The sequence below is a fragment of the Bidens hawaiensis genome, unplaced genomic scaffold (assembly GCF_021521415.1).
Source record: "Bidens hawaiensis isolate Kalapana, Puna unplaced genomic scaffold, B.hawaiensis_p1.1 tig00002754_1, whole genome shotgun sequence".
Lineage (NCBI taxonomy): Eukaryota > Viridiplantae > Streptophyta > Magnoliopsida > Asterales > Asteraceae > Bidens > Bidens hawaiensis.
The window spans coordinates 1,028,425-1,039,216 of NW_027491148.1; the positions used below are offsets into that span (position 1 = coordinate 1,028,425).

The window sequence follows — 10,792 nt, forward strand, 5'->3', positions numbered from 1 at the left end:
AAATAGACTTAACTATGCACACGACTATTTATATATTCTTAAAAGGGGGTTTTACTAAAAATTAAGATTAAACTAAAATTATAATTAATCAATAAAACTAAAGACGACTCGACTTAGAACTTGGGCCTAATTCAAATGATAACAAACAACCACCTAGGGGCTAGGCTAGAATTCTCAATGCATCAATTATCAAATGGTTGGAAAATGCTAAGTTATGAAACCGGGATCTTATATTATTCACTTACTAGGAAACCGAACACCATTGGCCCTTCTCAAAGAGAAATCTATGGAACTCTAATAAGCTATTAAAATTACCAGTTTAATTAGACTCGCTCACGGTTACTAATTTATTTTATGACAAGTACCTCTATACGAAATCCTACGTTACAGCGCGGAATCAAAGGTAGTTTACAGTATTTACTCGACTAGATAGACAAGGCAAATAAACCAAACCTAGATGGACTCCTTACAGAGAACTAAATCTAGCAATTCATCAACCAAGACCTATCACATAATCTATCACCTTACAACTATTTAGATTAGCAGCACACTTAGGTCTGTTTGATTTATTAATATTGTTTCTATGGTTTTAATGCATATCAACCACATACTAGTCAAAAACACAATGTAGATGACCTAACATAATCCTATTATATGACAGACAACCGTCAAGAAAACTGTGAAACAATAAAACTCGTCAAACAATCCTAAGCACACATGTGCATCGAATGAAAATCAATAAACCACTTACTTATCATAAATCCATGAACGAAAACAAAATCCAAACCAAAATCCAAAATCCAAAATCCAAAAAAGTTCATCATAAGCCTAGGCGATCTAAGGGATTTAGCCAACAATCATACTCAATAATAAACCAAAATAAATTACCCAAACATTGAATTCATAACCAGGATAACAAATCAAATCGAAAAACAATGTTTGGTTGAGTAGACGTTGAAATACTCGAACCAAGCTGCTTGCTTCCCTCTCCTTGCTCCTACCAATTCTCGTCAGACTTTGTAGTAGACCTCAATCCCAACAGGTTCGACTCCCCTCTGTCTCTTTTTTTCCAAACCTTGTGGCTCCAAATATATATAACCATCATCATAAGTTGTTTTCCAAACCTCAATAACTCTTTTTGCAATACTTCCCGGGCTTACTTCCATCTTTCAACAAATCCAAGATCAACCCATTTAAAATTGATCCATTATTTAATTCCGTTTGTATAGCCCGATTTCAGCCCATGATATCACCAACCATTTGATTTAATACAAAGTGTTACATGGAGACAAGCCATCATTTATTAATTCAATATATTCATTTATTTTTATTTATGATATATGATTATTTTGTTTGTTTAATTTTACCAAGTCTTTACTTTCTTTCTTTGTTTTATTATTTATAATGTAATTGTTATTTTTGGTTAAATGATTGATATTAATAATAATAAGATTAATAAAAATAGTATTAATATGAGAATCTATAATTATTTACTAGCTGGTTTCAAACTTAATAAAAACACTTCATTTAGCTCATTGTCTCAAGTTTAGTAAAAAACACTTTATTTTAGCTCGTTGTCTTGTGAAACTAAAAAAATATAAATATGAGTCACTTAGTAATATTCAATAAAAACCTAGCTCAAAGTACTTAAAATTGTGGGAAATATTTATATAATAACGTTTATATTCTAGGCCATATCAACCTAAGAAGTGCAAAGTCGGTCATTCTCACATAGTTCTTGAATCTCCATTTGAATTCATCAAAGTTGCTTTCAAATAACAAAAGCTTAGGATGTTTTATTGTTGTTGTTTTAGCCTCATTCTCAAGCATCATGTAACTTTTCAACAACTCGGGTTATGTGCCATCTGTACAAACAACCTAGAAAAACAGTAGAATTTGTTGGAAAACAAAGTTCAAACGAATCGAATCAAGGAGAATGAATCGAATCGAATTACGGAAACTTGATTCGATTGGATTGGAATTTTCAATTTGAGTGGTTTATAAACTCGATTCGATTGGTTTTGAAAACTGACTTAATTGGTTTTCAAAACACGATTCGATTTAATCTTGAAACTCGATTCAATTCGAATTTCTAGAAAGCGTGCTTCCCAACTGTTTTACGTACGAATCTACAAACAAACACACTTTTCACCAATGTTAAACCTTTAAACACCACAACAAGCCCGAAGCACACTTTAACACCTTCAAAGCACACTTTTAACCAGTTTTCAATCCCGCAAACACACTACTTAAGCTTGAAACCCACTTCAAAAACTCTAACACAAGTCTGAAACATATAAACAAGACCAAACTCCAAGGTTGTGACCCAGGAATTTCTACTAGTAGAGCTGAAAGCTCTGCTACCAATATTAGGTTCTAGAGACTGGATCAAACAACAATGTTCTTGGATCAATCTCACTCGTGAGCTAGCGGAAATCACTAAAGAAGAACCGAGATCTCGGATCTTGTTGTGTTTAGTTTATTGCCAAAACTAGAAGGAAAATAGAGAAGTTGGGAGAGTTGGTAGGAAAGTTAGGAAAAGATATGAAAAAGGTTGTGTGAGCACGGGTATGCTCCACCTTATATGGGTGAGAGCATACCATGCACTCTTCTATTAAAGTCGGCCCAATGGACTCACAATGCATGGCCTTGGGCCCAAATATGCATAACGAAACCGAAAGCTATCCAAATACAACATGAAATAATACAAAACACTACACAACAAAATGAGTCCTAACATTAACTTCCTTTTTCTTCGAATCTGCCGCCTCATCCTCCATAGAAATTCCTCCTCCCTAACAACCACCGCCATCACCCCCATTTCTACCCCATGAACCACCGTCACCGCCGACTACCACCGCCAACCTCAACTCCGCCTCCACCACTTCCTTAATGTCCAACAACCACCTGGCTACTAAACCCCTTGTTCTATTTCAAACCTGTGGACCACATACGACCTAAACACATGTCCCAACAACAATGCATTAGGTTGTCATTAACACGAAATGCTATCACAACCAACGAAGACTCTTGACCAGCAAAACAACAATACATATTCATAACCCTTGCAATCCTTCATCTTGGGTTTTCAACAACTCCCGCCTATTGCTACGTCAAAGATCGCATGTGACATGAAAAGTCACAAGTTGTGTCCATTGTGGCGCTACGTTGAGATCGCATCGGTTGTCCTTGTACGGCTCGAGTGCCGACTGCCATGGAGGCCACGTTTTGTTCTGGAGGACATCGATGTTTTCACATGGTCGAGAGTTCGGTCATATCCCCAATATTAGTAGCTTTATTGTTATATGTTTATATGTTTTTTTTTATTATTAATCTTTATGTAATAGTTATTTAAATTTGTTAGCTTTCTTTAAATTTCAAATAGTTATTGGATGATATCAACAACTTGTATCTAACTTGTATCCATCTCTTAGTTACTATTTATTCCATGTAATTTCCTTTTGGTATGATTAATCAAAGAATTAAATTTGTTTTCTCTTCTTCTCTTCAGTTATTTGGAGATTTTTTATTGTCTCGAATAAGTTGTAGCAGATTGCAATAATATTATTTAGGAAACATTTGGTTGAAGTTATAAACAGGCTAACATGAGTACATAGTCTTGAGAAATGCATTATAATCTGACCAAAGTTGGTAATTGAACACAATTAAATGTAATAATCATAGTGTTGCAATCTATGATAAATGCTACACATGTTTCTAGTCAAGGAAGTGTGTATTAGTGTTAAAAAATACCATACATTTTTAAATTTCTTACCTTTTTGTTTTGGAAGTCAAACGAATAAAGTTCGCTTATCCGGGGTACACAATGACAAAAGACGAACTTATATGCCCAGGAATGAAGACAACACTGGGTAACTCAAGCCCACCATCTCTTACTCCAGAGAAAACCGCTTCCTAAAGGACCACTACGGTAAAACCCAGTTATGATCTAATTGAAACTTGAGACATTGCGTCCTGCTTTTCAAATCATCAGTTTTTATGAATACTAGTTAAGTTAAAGCTTATTGGCTACTTTTTTTTTTTTTAAAAAAAAATTTTACTTCCTACACATTAAGGTAAATCTGAGAACAATTTGTTACCTTTCAAGTAAATGACAAATGGATCTCTTATAGCATCTTGTTTTTTTAGTGGCATCTTGGTGGTGGGATAAGGCTTAGGGACCATAAGGTCTTGGGTTCGAATCCCACAAGGGGGTTTTCCCAAGATTTATTGGGTTTCTTCCTGAATTGGTGGTTAGACATTATTGCCTAGTTAAGATGGATATGATCGCGTGGTTCTGCTGGTGATACGATGATACTCCAGTGGTCCGTGAGTGATCCTAATTTGCCGTTCAAAAAAAAATGACAAATGGATCTCTAATGGCATCTTGTTTTTTTGTGCATCTTGATTTTTAATACTTGAGTTGAATTTTAATGCAAATGGATCAAGGTCGATACTTTTTAAATGCCGAATGAATCAAATGCATATGCAAGTTAACTTTATTTGGTTTTCTTCATAGTGTAAAATTCAGCTATTTCTAGTTTATTATTTCCGGTACTACCTAGCCCGGATAAGAAAGGTTAACTTCACAACAACAACAACAATAATAATAATAATAATAACAATAATAATAATAAAAATTACTTATTTTTTTAATTGTTTTTAGCCTAAGATTATTCTATTTGAGTTTAAAAGCATGTTTTGGATTAAGATTAAAAAAAAACTTATTAGCTTATTAGTTTTTTTCTAAAAAGTCAAATCACATATATATATATATATATATATATATATATATATATATATTTATTTGACAATCAAAATGTCCTTTTACTTAAGATTTTTAACAAGATTAAAAAAATGTTTATTAAACCATAAATCCTGACTTTGTAATATACATATATTTTTTTAAATAAATTGTTAAAACTCACTTCCAAACATATGAAAATTTCTTTGTAAAAAAATAATAATTGAAAGAATAGTATTCTCCAATATTAAAAAAAGAAAAAAGAAATCAAAATGAATCAAGAGAAAATCAAATATGATTTTCCACAAAACATCAGCATCAAATGTGGAAAATCATTCAACTATTCCTCGTCTATCTATCAAGTCAACGTCTTCTGTTTCCACTTCCAACCTATAATAAAACCACAACAATATTCCTCCACCACCAAATTACCCTTCAAAACATGGATCTCTACATCTCCGCCATCATCCTCCTCCTGTTAACCACCTACCTCTTCCGGCGTACACCCACCAACCATCTTCCCATCACTCCCATTACTCGGCCACCTCCACCTCCTCAAACCACCACTTCACAAAACCCTAGCCAAACTTGCCACTAAGCATGGCTCTGTTCTCCAACTTCGTCTCGGCTTCCGCCGTGTACTAGTCGTCTCCTCCCCGGCCGCAGCCGAAGAATGTTTCACCACAAACGACATCGTTTTCGCCAACCGCCCCAAAATGTTATTCGGAAAGATCATAGGCAATAACTGGACGAGCCTCGTGTGGTCCCCATACGGCGATCACTTGCGTAACCTTAGGCGCATTGCCTCCACGGAGCTCTTGTCCATCCACCGGGTTAACGAGTTTCATGACATACGAGTCGACGAATGTAAGGTTTTGGTACGTAAGTTAACATCCGCTTCGGTGGTGAATATGAAAATGAGTTGACTTTGAATGTGATGATGAGGATGAAGAGGTATTTCGACGAGACCTTTGTGCTTGCCAGCGCGTCGAATCTTGTTGATTACCTGCCTTTCTTGACTTGGTTTGGTTGATTGAGTTGCAAGTGAAGAGGGATGCTTTCTTTCAAGACTTGATTGAGAGAATGGAGAAGACGATGGATGATCCAAGTGTTGTTAAAGCTTCAACAAGTGGATCCTAACTACTACCATGACGAAATGATTCGAAGCTTTGTGTTGGTAAGATCTCTCTTTTCTTTATGCTATGATTTGCAAGTTGTTAATAAGTTTAAGGGTGGGTGGTTATGAAAATCTGGTTGGTTGATATTTTCAAGTAATAAATTTAGGGATTGGGTGATTATGATAGTTAGTCCAAGCTTAGCCATAAGTTCAAAATATACACCTATAGTGGACCTAACCATCTTAAACTAGGCTATATATGTGTGGGGTAGGGGTTGGTTATTGCGGAAGGCCATCATTTAAGTGTAGGAACACATTATAATGCAAGACTTGCATTATGTATGAGTTGTACGACATGGAGTATAGTTGCTTTCACACACGATTTTGACCATGTTAACCAGTCTTGGTAACCACACTTTTGTAATTGGTGAATTAAGAGTAGTTGCGCAATCAAAAATCTATTACAAGTAGTGGATCAGGGCGCAACTTTTGGTAATCAAAGCCGCCTCAAAACTCATTAAAAATCATAACTCAAAATTTAGACGCAATGTTGTACGGGTTAGATGTAACTTCGTATGTTTGAAACGGCAATTTTATCAAGAGTGCTAAGAAACCTTCGAAAAAGTGTTAACTTTAAAACACATATTAGAAGTTAAATTGGTATTTTTTTTCTCCCCTTATACGTGTTCTAACCAAATTTAACTTGCTATTTACAACCTTGTCGTCATGTCAATCATATACATTAGTTTAATTAAATCAATGACAAACTTTTTCTTCAATTAAAAAAGATATATATTTTTTGTTTGTTTTTTTAGTACTGTATGTTAATTTATATATTCTAGCCTTGAGCCCTTTAAAGTCTAAGATGTTGAAAATGAGTGTCTATGGGTAAAGTTTTGAAAATAACGTGGACTTAGTCAGCAGGCAATTATCTAAATTCCATGATGTTCTAGAAATGTGGAAACGTGCAAGTTATACCGTAACAAAAGGGAAATCACACAAGTGGATGAGACGTGATCTAATTTTTATGATTATTTTGATGCTTTAATCAAACTTTTTATATTAAAAGAATAATTTAAAATCCACATTAACAAAAGATAATTTTGACTTATAACTCGACTTTTGACTTGTGATTAGGTCTTCTTATCAGCCGGCACTGATACTACAGCTGGAACCATGGAATGGGTTATGTCTCTTTTGTTAAACCACCCAAAAGTTATAGCAAAGGCCCAATACGAGATTGATATGAAAATTGGTAAAGATCGTCTTGTTAATGAGTCGGATATAGTAAACCTACCTTACCTTTGTTGTATTATAAACGAGACATTACGATTGTACCCCGCGGGCCCGTTATTAGTTCCTCACGAGTCATCTAAAGATTGTGTTGTTGGAGGCTATAACATCCCGGGTGGAACCATGTTGCTTGTTAATCAATGGGCCATACACCATGACCCAAAGTTGTGGACGGACCCTGAAGGATTCATTCCTGAAAGGTTTGAAGGGCTAGATGCAATGAGAGACAGGTTTAAGTATTTGCCGTTTGGGTCTGGAAGGAGGAGTTGCCCTGGTGAAGGGTTGGCGGTGCGTGTGATGGCAATGACTATAGGCTTGCTAATTCAATGCTTTAATTGGGAGCGGATATGTGAAAAGAGCGTTAACATGTCCGAAGGTCCTGGGCTCACCCTACCCAAAGCCGAACCATTGCTTGCCAAGTGCAAACCAAGACTAGAGATGCATAATTTACTAGCCTAGTAATTTTGATGTGTAAGGTATCTATTAATTTGAATACGAATTTGGGAAAGTTCAGTTATTGTGTATGTAACAACATTAAGTTTATATGGAAAGAGAGGACGTTAAACAAATATTTTTTGAGTTATATTATTTATTTTTTTTTTTCAAATGTCACCTGACTAATATGAAATAAGAAAACTGGAGACGTGATAACTAATGGTGCATTTCTTAAGTTAGTGATTATAGATGTTGTAAGAAAGATGCTCTAATTAATATAAGTATGTATTTTGTTAGAAGAGTTTATTTAAGTATATAATTAGGATCGAAAGGCTTCTTTTTAAAGGGGAACGTGGGACAGAAAGTAGGGGTGTTGACGGTTAAGTTTTGATAATTTTTAGGTTAAACCGTGAATCAAACCCTTTAACGGTCTTTTATTATCGAAAAATCGAAAACCAAAACCAAAACCAAAACCAAAACCAAAACCAAACCCTTAACTTCTAAAACCAAACCAAACACTGGGTGGTTTCACAGTTTTGGCTTAATTTGGGCCTTTATATAATATGATAAAGAGTTAAGTGCCGTTTTAGTACCTGCGGTTTGGCCAACTACGCAACTTTAGTACATATTCTTTATTTTGTGTAAATGGCTACCTCAGTTTTGACAAACTTGCATTTTTAATACTTTTTTTCTAACTCCGTCTATTTTTTCCATTAAGGGATAATTTGAAAACTTAGTTATTTTCTTTGTTTTTTTCTTTTCTTTTTAACGCTTATATCTTATAAACCCTAAATCCCCAAATCATAACATCAAAATCCAAATCCTAAATCCCCAATATCGTAAAAATTCAAACCCTATGATGATATGGAGAAAGGGTTTGGGGATTTAGGATTTGGATTTTGATGTTATGATTTGTGGATTTCGTGTTTACAAGATATAAACGTTCAGAAGAAAAGAAAAAAACAAAGAAAATAACGAAGTTACCAAATTATCCCTAACTTAACGGAAAAAATTGACGGGGTTAGAAAAAAGTACTAAAAATGCAAATTTTTCGAAACTGATGTAGCCATTTGCACAAAATAAAGAATATATACTAAAGTTGCGTAGTTGACCAAACCACAGGTACTAAAATAACACTTAACTAATAAATAACAAAAGTTGTTCAAAAATGCGCATACTAACAAAACAACCGTAAGCCGTCTAAATATGTATAAAACAGAACTGTCCTTAATACCTTTTGTTTTTATGGAATTCAAAAAATACCTTTCCATCCAATGCATTAAAAAAATGGAAAAATTAAACATATTAAAGGAAAATTATCCAGGTTTTATTTTTAATAATGGCGTAATTTGTACCTAGTTATTTAACTTAAAGGCCCATTACAAGGTAGAACCCATTTAGATTGTGGGATTCTGGGCTGTGCATACATGATACATTAACTAAACTTCAAACAATCTAATACATTTAATGTTGTTTTATCTTTTTATATAACACCTAATACAACTTATAAACAATGTTAATAATATAAAATATTTTTAATAATAATAATAATAATAATAATAATAATAATAATAATAATAACAATAAAATTTCATGGACCGGTCCACTTTTATATGCTTTGAAAATTTTTAAACCGACCGATCAAATGTTAATAAAAAGCCTGACCACGAAACAAAATCAATAGCTGGTTTAGTAGGTTTCATGGCTTTAAATTATATCGTCAACACTCATGCGTGACGGCGTGATCCACAAGTCTATTTAGTGGTTTGATTTTGTATTTGTGTGTTTTATGTAAAAGTTAATACTTACATCTTAAAACACTTTGTTTTTTTTATCTCTTATAATCTTAAGCAGAAGAGATTATTAAAAAATGTTTTTTTTACTAATAAGATGAGAGCAAATAAGAGTGCAAAATGTGTTATGAAAAAGATGATGAATCATAAGACTATAAACAAGGAAGACCCGTTTGATATCAGAATCTTTTGAATTAGAACGGAATTAAATATGATTTCTTTGAAATCCTCATTTAATTGGCAAGCAACAAAAATAAAATTTGTTCTAAACTAGAAAAAACAAGGGGAGAAATAGATTTATTTATATCTTCAATAACACAATACACACATACATATCCTAGTACTAAGTGTAATTGATGTTGAATAATAAGTAGGAGAATGATGGTATATTGTGACATTCGTTAAATTTTTTTTATTGGAATTTGTACTCGTTTTATTACCCGTTTGTAATCGAATCTTTATATTTAATAAAAACATCCAATTATTAATTATGTCTTTCGGTTTTATCTTTATCATACTTACGCATGTTCTAAATTGTTAAGTATCTACTATGTGCACTTTTAGCCCCTACACTATACTATTAACCACAATTGATCACCAAACCAATCTTGAGAGACCATGTTGCAAATAATAAAAAATGTTTTTCCCTCCTCTTTCCCTTCTCCCCGTCGCCGACAGCCCCCTCCCCCTTCAGTTATTTTGATCCCTTTTAACCCATAAATTACGGGATTTGAGTAGTTAATCTGATTCTTAACATGCACGCTCCACCTTATTATAGTATAACGCGTAATTAACAGCTAATTTGTATCGAATCGTATCAACTTCATTAACTCTTTGGCCACGGCTGATTTGACCCTATAATACTATAAATATTCAACCAAAATGCAATTAAACGAGCGTACACCACTCCATAAAATACCGAATATCATCCCTAAGATAATTGCGGCTAATAAACAGTTATTGATCTCGTTTGTATTCATTTCCTGGCCGCAACCCTAACTCGACGTTGTCGTGCAATCCGTAACCAAATAAGGTAATTGCGGCATGCATTTGCATCGGTTTTTAATTGGGAACAAAAGCCCTCTGTCAGTTTTGATTGACAAGGGGTAAACAATGATTAAATGAAATTAATTGGATTAGGGTTCTTTGAATGGGGGATTTATATGAGTTTATGGTTATACATATTCTGCTTCATGATCTAAACGAGTTAGCCACTGGCCCAGTTGGCCAGTGCATTTCATGATAAAACCAAAGACCCGGCCAGGGGCGCGGGTTCGAAGCCCCTGATCCGGTTTTGTGATTTTTTTATTTCCTTTTTATCTATTTGTGTACTATTTTAATTAAAAATGCAATTATATTAAAGCCAAATATTGTTTACGCTTGTTTAACAACCCAAACACCGTTAAAACT

At 34.0% G+C, this 10,792-nt stretch overlaps 1 pseudogene; it reads left to right on the plus strand.

Moving 5' to 3' along the window:
* The first annotated feature begins 5,186 nt into the window (after positions 1-5,186).
* LOC143620972 (cytochrome P450 81Q32-like) lies at positions 5,187-7,704 on the plus strand (annotated as a pseudogene).
* Positions 7,705-10,792: the final 3,088 nt, after the last annotated feature.